Below are 15,483 nucleotides of genomic sequence, written 5' to 3' on the forward strand. Positions count from 1 at the left end.
CAGGGGGAAAACTCAAAAACACTCAAACTAAGGAGATTGAATAGCATGCTATTAAACAATGAACGGGTCAAGAAAGAGATTAGGGAAGAAATCAAAGAGTTTCTGGAAACAAACAAAAATGAACACAGAACAACCCAAAACTTATGGGACACAGTGAAGGCAGTCCTCAGAGGGAAATTCATAGCTATATAGGCCTATCTAAAAAAAAATAGAAACATTTCAAATAAACAACCTAACCCTACACCTACAAGAACTCGAGGAACAACAACAAAGACAACCCAGAGCCAGTACAAGGAAGGAAATAACCAAGATCAGAGCAGAGTTAATTGACATAGAGACTAAAAGCACAATTCGAAGGATCCATAAAACCAGGAGCTGGTTCTTTGAAAAGATAAACAAAATCGATAAGCCTTTAAGCAGGCTCATCAAGAAAAAAGAGAGAGGACCCAAAAAAACACAATCAGAAACGAAAGAGGAGAGATTACAATTGATACCACAGAAATACAAAGGATTGTAAGAAATTACTACGAAGAACTGTATGTGAAAAATGTGAAAACCTAGGTGAAATGGACATATTTCTAGAAAAGTATAATCTTCCAGAACTGAATGAAGAAGAAGCAGAAAGCCTGAACAGACCAATAACAGCAGACGAAATTGAAGCAGTCATCAGAAAACTCCCAACACACAAAAGCCCTGGACCAGATGGTTTCACAGGAGAATTTTACAAAGCATTTAAGGAAAATCTAACCCCTACCCTTCACAGACTATTCCAAAAAATAAGAAGATGGAAGACTCCCAAACACTTTTTATGAGGCTAGCATCATCCTAATCCCCAAACCAGATAAAGCACAACAAAGAAAGCAAACTTCAGGCCAATAATCCTGATGAACATAGACACTAAAATCCTCAACAAAATATTGGCAAACCGCATCCAGCAATACATTAAAACGATCATACACCATGAGCAGGCGGGATTCATCCCAGGGATGCAAGGATGGCACAATATTCGCAAATCAATAAACATAATACACCACATAAACAAAACGAAAGGCAAATACCACATGATCATATCAATAGATGCAGAAAAAGCCTTTACAGCACCCTTTTGGGATAAAAACACTCAGCAAAGTGGGAATAGAGGGAGCATTTGTCAACAATATACAGGCCATATATGACTGACCTACAGCCAACATCATACTCAATGGACAAAAACTAAAAAGTTTCTTACTACGATCACAAACAAGACAAGGTTGTCCACTTTCACCACTCCTATTCAACATAGTATTGGAAGTCCAAACCACAGCAATCAGACAAGAAAAAGAAATAAAAGGCATCCAAACTGGAAAAGAGGAAATAAAACTGTCATTGTTTGCTGATGACATGATAATGTACATAGAAAATCCTATAGATGCCACCAAAAAACTCAACCTAATAAATGAATTTGGCAAAACAGCCTGATACAAAGTCAATATCCAGAAATCAAAGGCATTTTTGTTCACCAACAATGAAATATCAGAAGCAGAAATTAGGGAAAAAATTCAATTTGATATAGCAACAAGAAAAATAAAATACCTAGGAATGAACCTAACTATGGAGGTAAAAAACCTATACTCAGAAAACTACACAACACTGAAGAAAAATCAAGGACGACACAAACAAATGGAAACATATATGGTGTTCATGCATTGGAAGAATTAACATTATCAAAATGGCCATACTACCCAAAGCAATTTATAGATTCAATGCAATACCTATTAAAGTGCCCATGACATATTTCTCAGATATAGAACAAACATTTCAGAAATTTATATAGAACCATAAATGACCCTGAATAGCTGCAGCAATTTTGATAAAGAAGAGCAAAGTAGGAGGGATCAAAATGCCTGATATCAAGCTGTATTCCAAGGCCACTGTAATCAAAACAGCCTGGTACTGGCATAAGAATAGACACATGGACCAATGGAACAGAATAGAGAGCCCAGAAATAAACCCAAGTCTCTACAGTCAATTAATATTCAACAAAGGGGGCAGCAGCATAAAATGGAGCAAAAATAGCCTCTTCAACAAATGGTGTTGGGAGATCTGGACAGCTACATGCAAAAAAATGAGACTTGACCACGAACTTACACCATACACAAAAATAAATTCAAGGTGGATAAAAGATTTAAATATGAGTTGTGACACTATTAAAGTCCTAGAGGAGAACATAGGCAGGAAAATGTTACATATTCCATGCAGCAATATTTTCACTGGTATGTCTCCTAGAGGAAGGGACATAAAGGAAAGAATCAAGAAATGGGACCTCATCAAAATAAAAAGCTTCTGCATGGCTAAAGAAAACAGCATTAAAGTGAAAAGAGAACCAACCTTATGGGAAAACAGATTTGTAATGATACCTCAGACAAGGGCCTGATCTCCAAAATAGGTAAAGAACTCACAGGACTCCACTCTAAGAAGACAAGCAACCCAATTAGAAAATGAGCAAAGGACTTGAACAGACACTTCTCCAAGGAGGACATACAGAGGGTCCAGATATATATGAAAGGATGCTCAGAACCACTAGCCATCAGAGAGGTGCAAATTAAAACCACAACGATATTCCACTTCACACTGGTCAGAATGGCCATCATAAACAAACAACAAATGTTGAAGAGGATGTGGAGAAAAGGGAACTCTAGTACACTGTTGGTGGGATTGCAGACTGGTGCAGCCACTATGGAAAACAGTATGGAATTTCCTCAGAAAACTAAAAATGGAAATGCCTTTTGACCCAGCAATTCCATTGCTAGGATTATATCCTAAGAACCCTGAAACACCAATCCAAAAGAACCTCTGCACCCCAATGTTCATAGCAGCACAATTTACAATAGCCAAGTGCTCGAAGCAACCTAAGTGCCCATCAATAAATGAATGGATCAAAAAACTATGGTACATTTACACAATGGAATTCTATGCAGCAGAAAGAAAGAAGGAGCCCCTACCCTTTGGCACAGCATGGGTGGAACTGCAGAGAGATATGCTAAGTGAAATAAGCCTGGCAATGAAAGACAAATACCATATGATCTCACCTTTAACAGGAACCTAAATCAACAAAACAAACAGGCAAGCAAAGTATAGCCAAAGACATTGAAAGTGAGAACAGGCTGACAGTGATCAGAAGGGAGAGGGGAGGGAATAATGAGGGAAAAGGGTGAAGGGTTTACAGGAACAATTTAAAGGACATATGGACATCAATAAGGTGGGGTGGAAATAGGGGAGGGAGGTGGGGAGGGCCAGGGTGGTGGGGAGCAGCGTGTGTGTGTCGGGGGGGAAGGCAGAAAACTGTGCTTGAATAACAAAAAAATAAAAATAAATGAAAATAAAAAAGATTGCTTAATAATGGTAATTTCGGCTGTTTTAATGTACCTAAACCCAGATGATGATATGATTAAAAGTTACTGGTTAAAGATGCTCTCCAAATTGATGCCCACCAGATTACAATAGTAACTCTCAATGATCCAGAAGCATCCTTCTTCAGTGTGGGTCCTTCTGAGTGACTATTTGCTTTTTAGCTATCTCAGAAGGGATACAGTAAAGAAAGAAGTCAAGAGCCAGTCACCAGGAGGTTGGGCAGAATGGGGGGGAAACTCTGAAGTTATATGATATTCAGAATAATGAGGGTCCTGGGGAAGTTTGACCTGAGAAGGGCACAAGGTTATCTTTAGTAGTTGAAGAGCTGCCATGTACAAGGCAGAACATTAATCAAGCCTAATTACAGAGTGTAACTCAGGAGGCCCTGTTTGTGAGTGTTGCAGCCAAGGAATTCACAGCTCAATAACAGAAGAACTTTCTGGCTCTATCAGGGAAACCAAGATGAGTATATTCCAGGTGTGAAATTCTGTGCTGGGTGCTGGAACCATGGCTGGAACCTGCTCTCTAGAGGGACACTGTTGAAGCAATTCTCATTTCTGGGAACTCTGAGTCTCCGTCTACATTAAAGAAATTACATGTGCCACCATTCTCATTTCTCTGTTTCTCTTTCTTCTTATCACCCCCAAACATAAGTCTTTTTGGAAGGGGGGCTCACCCCCAAGAGTTTGCTATCTCTCTGAAGGCATCTGCTTTGTTGGATCATTATGGAGAGGAAGAGTTTCATAACTCTAGCTTCTGTAATCTGTGCTTAAGTGTACATAGAAAGCCTCCCTTAAACACACCCACACATACAGCCAGAGTAAATGTTCTCACAGCCTGTGATCTGTTGTTAACATAATCTACCCCTTTTATTAGTCTAGTTATTCACACTGAAGAATTCAGGTAGAAATAAAAAATGTTGGTATCTATGAATGTATGGTTTTCATCCATAATGAATAATATATCATTTGCATGTAATATTATGCCTTTACTTGGGAATACCAGGGACAGCAAAAGACTGTATGCTTGCCCTCACTAAGCTTCTGTCATCTCTAATCTTCAAAGCAGCTTTGTGGGGTAAATATTAGTAACATTCTGTAGACAGTCCAACAGAAACTAAGAAAGGTTGGGTCCTGCTTAAAGCCATATAGCTAGTGTGTCAGATCTTGAATAGAACTCAAACTTCAGGATTTAAGCCCTGTACTCCTGTTCCACCACTCTGCCTCTTGTTTTATAAAAGAGGTGACTGCATCAGGATGTCAGGATCAATTAAATGTTGGCGTATCACAACAAGAGATGAACTCTGCAAAAATACTTTTGAGAGCAGTGATGAACACAGCTGTACCTGTCCTTTCTCTTGTGTTAGGCCTACAGAGGTGGGAAACTTGTAAGGATTTCTGAGTATGGATTGCGCCTAGAGGTATTCCCTTTATAAAGAGGCAAATCTGTGTACACATAGGCCTGAGACCACATGCTTGTAGTAATATATTCAGGTCAGTGTTTTCTCGAAACACTTAGGCCAGAATTAAAGTGATGCTTATCTATTATGAGGGAAAGTCATCTTCTAAACTACTTACACCCCCAAAGTGAAATTTCCCATACTGACAATTCTATTTGTATTCAATTAAATTTACCTTTGAGAGTTAAGTGTACTTTAGTTTTAGCAAATGATGTAGCTTATGCTAAAAGTCATAAAAGCCCATCACCTAACACAGTGTCTAGCACACAGTGGGCTCTTACTTCTTTAAACAAATGAATAAAAATGAGGGGCACATGGACAAATCCAAAGGGGGATAGGATCAAGGGTGGGAAGGGATGCCTGGGGTTGGGGGGAATGGTGGGGGGAAAATGGAGACAACTATACTTGAACAACAATGAAGAAAAAAAGAACAGAAAATAGAGTATTGAAGGAGTGTCTTTAAATGCTTGTTGATTCAGGGCAAAAAGCTATCTTTCAGTCATTCACTCAACCAATAGTTTTCCCACCCATGTGCCCATCTTCACAAAACTCACCTCCTTAAGCTCCATGTAAAAAGGGCTCTCAGCTTTTATCTCAAGAGGATTAAGCCTCTAAGAATGTCCATTCAACCTCTCATTTTTTTGACACCGATTCTCTTGGTCAAGCTGTATTGAAATTGGTTGACTGACTGTGCCATTTCTCATTAATAGTCTTTGGCAAGCTGAAATATTCAAGGTCATACTAAGGTACATCCATTTAGAAGTTTTGTGGGAGGTCAGCATAAATTTGAAGGGTGTCACTTGGGGTTCTGGGAAGTGCTTGCCAAAATATTATTGCTTGAGTTTTATATGGGAAAAAAGGTGGCAACATATAGTGGCCAAGTTGTCTTTGGTGACTGGATTTATCCTGGAGGAAAAGTCCGGTGGTAACTTTGTACTACCAAAGTATAGCATGATATCTCCACTGCTGAGACTTTACTAAGAATATTCCTCATTTGTCCTTTCTCATAAGTGTACAAGAATCAGTAAAGACATGCCACTTTCTGCTCCTGGGACAGGGGACTCCCAACTTGTGCAAAACCAAGGAAGCACCATGTGCTTCTAGACTGTTTAGACATGACCCTGTCTCTATAGTAAGGGTCAGGCTGCTGGAAATTCACCCACCCAAGCCTGCTGCTTGCTCTGGCAGAGCATTCCTCACTCATGATGTTGCAAGGTGGTGATAGTGATTTAATACAGTTATTAAAGAATGAAAGGCAGTTTTCTGACTAGTGCTCTTGATTGGATGCCCCTGCATTCAAGGAAATTAAGTGCTATGTGCCCAGAGAAATTCTCCTCAGTGGCTGCACAGTAGAATTCTGTGTGGAGTTTTAAAACATATCCATGTCCCAGCTCCTCCCTTAACCAGTTACATCAGAAACTGTAGGAGTGGGAGCCAGGCATCAGTCTTTTATAACACACCCAGGTGACTCCTCAGGAGAATCATGGAGCAGAGGGTTGGAAAGGTGAAAGAGCCCTTGGAGGTCATGTAAAATACCCTCACTTGAGATAAGAGACTCAAGTGGAGAAAGAGAACAAGTTGGGGTTTAGATATTTTACTAAAATGAGAGATTAGGGATTATATTTGAGTCATCCCTTGGTATCTTTTTAGAAGACTGGTTCCAGGACCCATTCCCCTAACAGGAACCCCCTCAACCCCTGCCCAGGCCCAAGATACCCAAATTCACAGATGCTCAAGGCCCTTATTTAAAAAAGCATTATATTTTCATATTGGCTACAGCAGGGTATGCCTACACATCACTTCGTTTGCATGGATTTAGTGTAAGTGGCAAATTCAAGTTTTGCTTTTTCAAACCTGGAATTTTTAAAAACTATTTTTCATCTGCAGTTGGTTGGATCCATATATGCAAAACCAGTGGACACAGAGGGCTTAGTATATTTTCCTAGGGCTGCTATAACAAAGTACTACAAACTTAAAACAACAGAAATGTATTCTCACAGTTCAATGCTAGAATTCTAAAATCAAAGTATCAGCAGGACTGTGCTCCCTCTGAAGGCTCCAAGCGAGAATCCTTCCTTGCCTGTTTCAGCATCTGTTAGGTTCTGGTTTATGGAAGCATAACTCCAATCTCTAACTACATCTTTACATCACTTCTTTTCTTTGTCTTCTGTGTCCACTCTTCCTCCCAGGACACCAGTCATTGGATTTAGGCCCGTAGTAAATCCAGGAGGATTTAATCTTGAGATTCTTAACTAATTACATCTCCTAAGAATCTAAGTTGGAATAAGTTCACATTCTAAGGTTCTTGGACATGAATTTTTTTTTCTATTTACAGTTGAAATTTTATATCACTTTCAGATGTACAGCATAGTGGTTAAACATTTATATAACTTACAAAGTGATTCCCCCAATAAGTCTAGTACCCACCTGGCACCATACAATATTATTACAATATTATTGACTATATTCCCTATGCTGTACTTACATCCCTGTAACTATGTTATGACTACCAATTTGTCCTTTCTAATCTCTTCACCTTTTCCTTTTTTAATATTATTATTCAAAATTTTTATTTTGTATTTTTTCCATTACCATTTATCTCCCTTAATACTCCCTCCCTCCCACCTCCAATCACCACACTGCAACAAGTGCTGGCAAGGATGTGGAGAAAGAAACCCTTTTGCACTGTTGGTGGAAATGCAGACTGGTGCAGCCACTGTGGAAAGCAGTATGGAGATACCTCAAAAAATTAAAAATGGATCTGCCTTATGACCCAGCAATTCCACTTCTGGGACTTTATCCAACGAAACCTGAAACACTAATTCAAAAGGACATAAGCACCCTATATTCATTGTAGTGTTATTTAGAATCGCCAAGATATGGAAGCAGCTCAAGTGTCCATCAGTAGATAGGTGGATAAAACAGCTATGGGACATTTACACAATGGAATATGACTCAGCCATAAAAGGTAAGAAAGTTTTACCCTTTGCAAAAGCATGGATTGACCCGGAGAGCATTATGCTAAGTGAACTAAGCCAGTCAAAGACAGACAAATACCGTATGATTTCACTCATGTGGAATCTAATAAACAAACTGAACTAACAAACAAAATAGAGACAGACTCGTAGAGAACAGGCTGACAGCTCTGGTGGGAGTAGGGTTAGGGGGTGGTGGGATTGAGCAAAAAGGAAAAAGGACTTGGACATCTGCACCTTTCTCACCCAGCCCCCAAACCCCTTCCCATCTGGCAACCCTCAGTTTGTTCTCTGTATATATAAGTCTGTTTTTGCTTTGTTCATTTATTTTTTTTAGATTCCACATAAAAGTGAAATCATATGAAATTGTATTTGTCTTTACCTGACTTTCACTTAGCATATAAACTTCTAGGCCCACCCATGCTGTCACAAATGGTAAGATTTTATTCTTTTTTATGGCTGAGTAATAGTCTATCATGTATATGTATCACATCTTCTTTATTCAGTCATCTATTGATAGGTACTTAGGTTGCTTGGGTTCTGTATCTTGGCTATTATAAATAACACAGCAATGGACACAGGGTGCATATATCTTTTTGAATTAGTGTTTTAGATTTCCACACATAAATATCCAGAAATTGTATTGCTGAGTCACAAGGCAGTTCTGTTTTTAATTTATCAAGGTTCCTCCATAGTGGCTGCATCGATGTGCAGTCCCACCAGCTGTGAATGAGGTTTCTCTTTTCTTCACACCCCTTGTTGTTTGTTGATTTATTGACCATAGCTATTCTGACAGGTGTGAAGTGATCTCTCATTGTAGTTCTTATTTGCATTTCTCTTGACAATTAGTGATGTTGAGCATCTTTTCATTGTCTGTTGGCCATCTGTGTATCCCCTTTGGAGAGTCTGTTCAGGTCTTCTGCCCATTTTTTAATTGGATTGTTTTTTTGGTGTTGTATGAGTTTTTTATAAATTTTGTCATTGGTGACTATCCTCTTCCATTCAGTAGGCTTTTTGTTTTCTTGATGGTTTCCTCTACTGTGCAAAAACTTTTTTAGTTTGATGTTGTCCCATTTGTTTATTTTTTCTTTTGTTTCACTTGCCCAAGGAAATAAATCAGGAATATGATTATTAAGACCAGTGTCAGAGAGTTTACCTCCTATGTTGTCTTCTAGGCGTTTTATGGTTTCAGGTTTTATACATTTAGAATTAATCCAAGCAACTCATCCATATGCTTTAGGACAGGGGTGTCAAACTCATTTTCACCAGGGGCCACACTAACTTTGTGGTTGCCTTCAAAAGGCCGAATGTAATTTTAAGATTGTATAAATGTAACTACTCCTTAACAGTTAAGCGAGAGCTTGGCGATGACACCAGGTAGAAACAAGGTGCCATGGCGGATCAAACACGGTGGAGGCCGGATTCGGCCCGCAGGCCTTTGTTTGCCACCTGTGCTTTAGGAGTTTGTACATCAGCTGTGAGAGGCCTGAGAAACCTGAACAGATTGACAGGCCCAGAGCAACTGGTGGAGTGAGTGGGAAGTCTGGTTATGAAAAGTGGACCCAACCTATGTTTTTCACATTCACGTAGACTTACGGCCTTAAATAAAAATAATCCCTAAATATAGATGAGTTTTCTGTATTTTCAGTATAAAGCACCCATATCCTAATATTTTCGCATTTTCATTTGAGCAGATTACTAGGCAAGTGGTTTCTGGATTTTAAGTGATAGTTTATGTTTACAATTAATTTTAGAAATACAATATATCCCACAGTTTTTGTTTTATTTTACAATGACAACTGTGTTTGCCACAGCAGCAACACATGTAGTGTATTATGCAAAAAAGAAAATTGCATGAATGTACATATACATGAAAAATAACATCACTGGGAAATTCAGTGGACAGGAAATAATTTTTAAATTTAATTTTAAAAATTCTACATACTTCATATAGGAATGGTCATTATCCTTCCTTACTCAGAGATGCCCAATTTTTTGCAGTTCAAGGTCTTTTTTTTTCCTAGTTATAGTATTGTTTGCATCTCCCTTTCTTATTCCTTTTCTGGACCCAACTCTTCTTTTTTCATTAGGGATTTCTGCAAAAGCTGTGGACAGATTCTCTGACTGGGAGACACCCCATAGAGGCCGGTGAAGGACACGTTTATCTGGCTCTTGTAATTGGTTGCTAAAAGCACTTGTTCATCAGATATTTTTTAATTTTTTTTATTGTTGTTCAATTACAGTTGTCTGCATTTTCTCCTCACCCCTCCACCCCACCCCAGCCAAACCCACCTCCCTCCTCCCCCTTGATTTTGTTCTTTTTATTTGTAGATTTAGAAGTATTTTAGCAGGTGTACATTTGCATATAAAAGAGAAAAAGATAAGAAGTTGGGGCTTTTTCTTCTCTCCTCAACATCATCTCTCCCCTACCTCCCTTTATTCAGCATGTTTCATTTTGTTTCTCTAGCTGCTTCCATTTTCTAGACTCAAAGTGCATATCAAAAAGAAAAAAAAAAACAGTCTCAGAGATTCATCACCACTTTGTAGGAAGATCGCAGACAGGGAAAATATATTTATCTCATTCTGTTATCAGTCTGGAATTAATAGCTAAGGATAGATTTTAGCCCCTAGACTCCCTGCCTTATTTTTTGTTTTAAACTGAAATTTTTAAAACTTTTTAAACTAAATCTTAACACAGATTCGAATATGTAATAGATGCTTGACTGAGAGATCCAGAACTGAAAGCTCGAGTATGCATGGATGTTTGTTTCGGTTGTGTACCAGAGTATTCTAATTGAAAATAACTGTATTCTTTAGAAATAATTGTTGTCTCTAATAATTTTCATTGCTCAATAGTTTTCTGAGAGTTTGACATTACTAATGAGAGGAAGTGTTCCCCTGAGTCCCAGGGAGCCACCCATTAAAGACTTCAGATTTTACTTGCCTGTTGAGAAGATTAAAGTCTTTTCCCCTAAGAATTATTTTCACCTTGTCCCTACCTTGTTTATAGCAGGCTAATGTAAACCTCTAGGTTTGTTACCTTTGCTTTCTTGTTTGTTCATTCATTCCTTTAATAACTATGAATTTCCAGGTCAATATAGTGCAGCTTTTCACCACTTGATTTTCACTATCAAAAGCCTAGGCTTGAGTTGCCACCACCACACATTCCTAGCTTTGCCTTGTTGGTTTATGAAGTCAGCCTCCTAGCCAAGTCTCCTAGACTATTCCTGGAGGATATCTGAATTGTTTGATCCCCCCTAGCAAAAGGAGTATACTCGTTTCCAAAGAATCTGAAATCTGGTCCATTTGAAATAGCTACTTGTAAATCTCCATACAATTGTTGCAGCCTCCCTTGATATGGTCTGTCATTTCTTTCAACTGAGTAAGCTTTTCTGACAACTAGCTTGTATCCCTTGGCTGAAGTTTTTCAGGAAGTTTTCTTGCAACACAGAAAAAATTGCTTGTCACCATCTAGTTTCAACATTGCAAGTATGTTCTGTTTGGCCTGTGCAGAAATCTGGCAAGACCAGGCCCACTTTCCCACCCAGCAGCAATTGACCAGAGAGTAGCTCTCCCCAGTGGACAGGGCTTGTGTTGTCTCACTCCTCCCACTGCTCCCACCTGACCAAAGTCACTTTTTATGTGTTTCCTGCTTGGCTGCAGAAAGTGTCTGCATTTACCATCCTGCCCTGTACAGTCTATTTACAATATCTATGTTCTTGAACCCTCTTCCCTTGTTTCTACACAGGCTATGTAGCCTGCAATCTCTCCTGATCATTTTTTAAACCAAATCTTAATTTTGTTTTTTCCTTTTTGGATCGTCTCCCAGTCCTTCATACGTTGTTTGGTACAGTTCTTCTGGCTAAAATAAGGGTGAATAAGGGTGTGATACATGCATGGAGAACAACTCCCAGTTCTCATTGTCTCCTAGATTTCTCCAGCTACTTTGGTGTTTCTGGTCCTGCCTCAATTAGTATTTACTCCTCCATATAAATGCACTTAATCCTTTTACATTTTAAACTTCACTTTGCCCTTAAACCATTAGAGGAAGGATGTGTGGTGGGGGGTAGTGGAGATAGATGCCCAGCAGTCCCCAGCATTAATTTTGCCAAACTTTTATTACTGTGTCAGGGCAGCTATATCTCAGATAAAAATTGTCCACAACGGTTTCAGTGACTCTCCACTTAGAAAAGGACCGCAGGTTTAAGGATCAAATACCAGTGAGGAGGCATGGTTCAAAAGGGGGTGTGCTCTACTTGAATGGGGTAGGAGAAATGAACTGTCTCACTCCAGTACTGCTGTACAGTTGAAAGCAGGCTAGGACAGCATTGAAGGGAAAACGCACAGCCCAATTAGTCCAAGCCCTTAAATAAGGAAGGGAACCAGAATGGAAAGCCTGTGGAACATGGGAATGGCTTATCTTTTCCAGAGTAGTAAAGTAGTCTCTTGCTGCTAAGAATGAATTCACATTTCTTCCTTCCAGTAAAAACATCAGTTCCATGTTGTATTTGGACAAAATACTTAATCCCCCTAAATCTGAAATGTTGCTACTACTAGCTTGATATTTTTCACAAAAAAATCCTTTTTGAAAATAAATATGTGGTGGGACCCCAAAAAACATAATTATCTTCTGGAGTGTAGGCCCCTTTGTAGTACAGGTTTCCCCCTGCTAGATGAGTGTTCTAGGGGAATCCATATGTATCAGTGTACCAGCTGGCTGGTTGTTATAAGAGGCTGTGTTTGGCTTCAATTAATTTTTTTTGAAGATTCAACACATTTGCCCATTTCATGATGGGTGATGTACGAGTGCACCTGCCCACACCATGCTGAGTGTTCAGCAGTTTTTGACCAAAAAGCTGCATGACCCCCATGCCCCACCCTCCCTGTTCACCCAATCTCACCCCAAGTGACTTCTTTTGTTTGTTTCCCTGGATGAAAAAGTCTTGCTGTTGTGGAAAAGGTAAAACAAAAAGTGGGAGTCACTAAAAAGGCATCAGAATCAATGAGTCCAGAAACTGTTTTGAGCAGTGGAAAAAACATCTCCATAGGTGTATTGCATCAGATGGAGAGTACTTTGAAGGTGACTGAAGTTTAAACATGTAAGAATAAATACACAATTTTTATAAATAAATTCCGGGGGGTTTTGTGTTCCCCCTCATAGCACATTTTCCTGATTCTGAAAAGTGTGAGAGCCAACTCACTAAAGTCAAATGATTTACCTTAGAACGGTAGGCAAGAGGAATCCCCAAGTCTGGCTTCCAGCCACCAGGAACTATCAATAAGCAACTCTGTTTTTCTTTTTTTCTTTTTAATTTGAATTTCTATCTTTGCTACTTTTCCTTGAGCAAATAAGTTTAACTGAATACAAAAATAGCATAGGGTCATTAAAATCAGGACTTGTATCCTAAAAGCTGAATAACTTTTTGGTTGATCTTTATAAGATAAAAACAAAACAGAGTATTTTTACCTTTTTATAGTGATTCTGTACCTTTTAAGAAACCAGACACACTGTCTTTGATTTTATTAATACCCATCCCCAATTTCTCTAACAGAAAATCTGAAATAAGATACTGGGACTAACCTACAGCAAGAAACACTTTCTATCTAGGCCAATACTCAACACACACTGCCAGAAGTTATACAACACAATACCTTCCCCTCTGCATGCACTGCATCGGTGTTTTGTTTATTAACTTTTTCTAAATACTAGTTCCAGTGTGCCAAACTGACTTCACAATCTAGCAATGTTATAAAGTATTACCTTAGAGTTTATTATTTTCAGAATTAAGAGCCCTGCCTGTACATATTTTAATTATACTGCATTTAATACTCCAAAATATGCTCATTTTAAATACTTTTTTTCTTGATTGATTCTCAGTAAGGCAAGATAAATTTCTATTCTTCGTTGTGATGGTAGTTTTAATCCAGTAATAAGGCCTTGTGGTTAAGTTCTTAAATTGAGTCAGCAAAAGCAGGAAGGTGATTGCCAGCCCCTGGTGCTAACATAAGAGCAGGAACCTTTTATCTATAGCCACACTGAAGATGTGAATGTGGATACTGTTTTGTTATGTCTTCACTAACACTCTAATTCTCCATCCTCCATTTTATCCAGGTATCCTTGAGACTTTAGGTAACAGGCAATGTTGTGTTACTTGGGTGTCTTACATATGTGATCTTTATTTATTGTTTTTCCCAACAGTCTTCCCGACCTTAACTTACAATACATGCTATTAGAAGCTCTGCAGGGCTAAGGGTGTGCTGTGGATCTGAGCCAGGTCGGGGCTACTGCTAATCCCTTTGGTGCACCTGGCTTTGCTCCCTGCATATGCTTTCCCTGTTCTCAGCCCTGAGTCTCTGAGCTTATCCTGCAGCTATTACTATTCTTTGTGATGCTCCTACCATTCACCCAGCCTAGGACACCTGCACTCAAATGTGAGAGCCTGAGAGGCAGAGCAGAGAGTGCTTCGAAGTGAACAGAGGATGGACCAAGGTTTTTAGTACTGTTTCTTCTGATTCATTCCTACAGTGGCTGCTGAAAGGCCTAGAGTGGAGAGATACCATTTTACCATGAGTTGAGCCTATCCACAGACCCACTCAAAATAATGACTATTATTTGGCCACCTCAGATAAACATACGACCTGTCTTTGAGTCTTGAAAACTAGGTTCAACTAAATTGTTTTTTGTTCATTTTCAGAGTATCTAAAAAGGGGCAATTCAAAAAATAATTTGCATGCATTGGAAAAGTAGGAAGAATTTAAGAAACTTTTCACTAGACAGTAGAAAATTTAGTATTTCTGTGTATGTTTTTACACTGAAAACAATTAATAATAATTTATCAATATCATCAAATATACAATCAGTGTTCAAATATTTTTATCATGTTTTTTTAAAAATCCAACTATGCCAACTGTGCCCACTATGCCCAACTATGCCATTGCATCGCCTTTGGTTTATATGGGAGGTCTGTCCAGAGAAAGCCCAGCCATGTTAATATAACTAAAATGGTTTGTGTGACATTGATGTAACCTGGCAGCCAAGGAGAGTAGACTGGAAAGTGCATGTGTGAGCAATGATGGTTCACTGTACTTATCACTGGGGGCAGTAGATGCCACTGAGTGAGCATGTGTACTGTGTGGCCATTGCATTCAAAATGATTGAGTGAGTAGAGCAAGGAATCTGCATCAAATTTTGAGTTAAGCTTGAACATCCCTCCCTGGAAACTATTTGGATGATTCAGAAGGCTGCAGCTATGGGCAACTGGTGATTGGCAGCTTCATCACAACAATGTGCCTGCTCATGCATCATGTCTTGTGCAGAGTTTCTTTGCAAAACATCAAATCATCCAGGTAACTCAGCCCCATACAGCCTAGATTTGGTGCCATGTGACTTCTGCCTTTTCCCAAAACTAAAATCACCTTTGAAAGGGAAGAGATTTCAGACTGTCGATGAGATTCAGGAAAATAGGATGGGGCAGCTGATGGCAATTGGGAGAACTGTGTGAGGTCCCAAGGTACCTACTTTGAAGAAGACTGAGGCATCATTGTCCTTTGTACAATGTTTCTTGTATCTTCTTCAATGAATATCTCTATTATTCATATTACATGGCTGGATACCTAATGGACAGACTTCGTTTGTCTTCTAAGTAGGGTAACCATATT

General features: G+C 39.0%; 1 protein-coding gene across 5 annotated transcripts in view; it reads left to right on the forward strand.

Moving 5' to 3' along the window:
- Positions 1-15,483, forward strand: part of KIZ (kizuna centrosomal protein) — a 164,543-nt gene that overhangs the window by 107,672 nt on the left and 41,388 nt on the right. The gene's annotated exons all lie outside the window — the stretch shown is intronic.

Source organism: Desmodus rotundus, chromosome 6, assembly GCF_022682495.2.
Source record: "Desmodus rotundus isolate HL8 chromosome 6, HLdesRot8A.1, whole genome shotgun sequence".
Taxonomy (NCBI): Eukaryota; Metazoa; Chordata; class Mammalia; order Chiroptera; family Phyllostomidae; genus Desmodus; species Desmodus rotundus.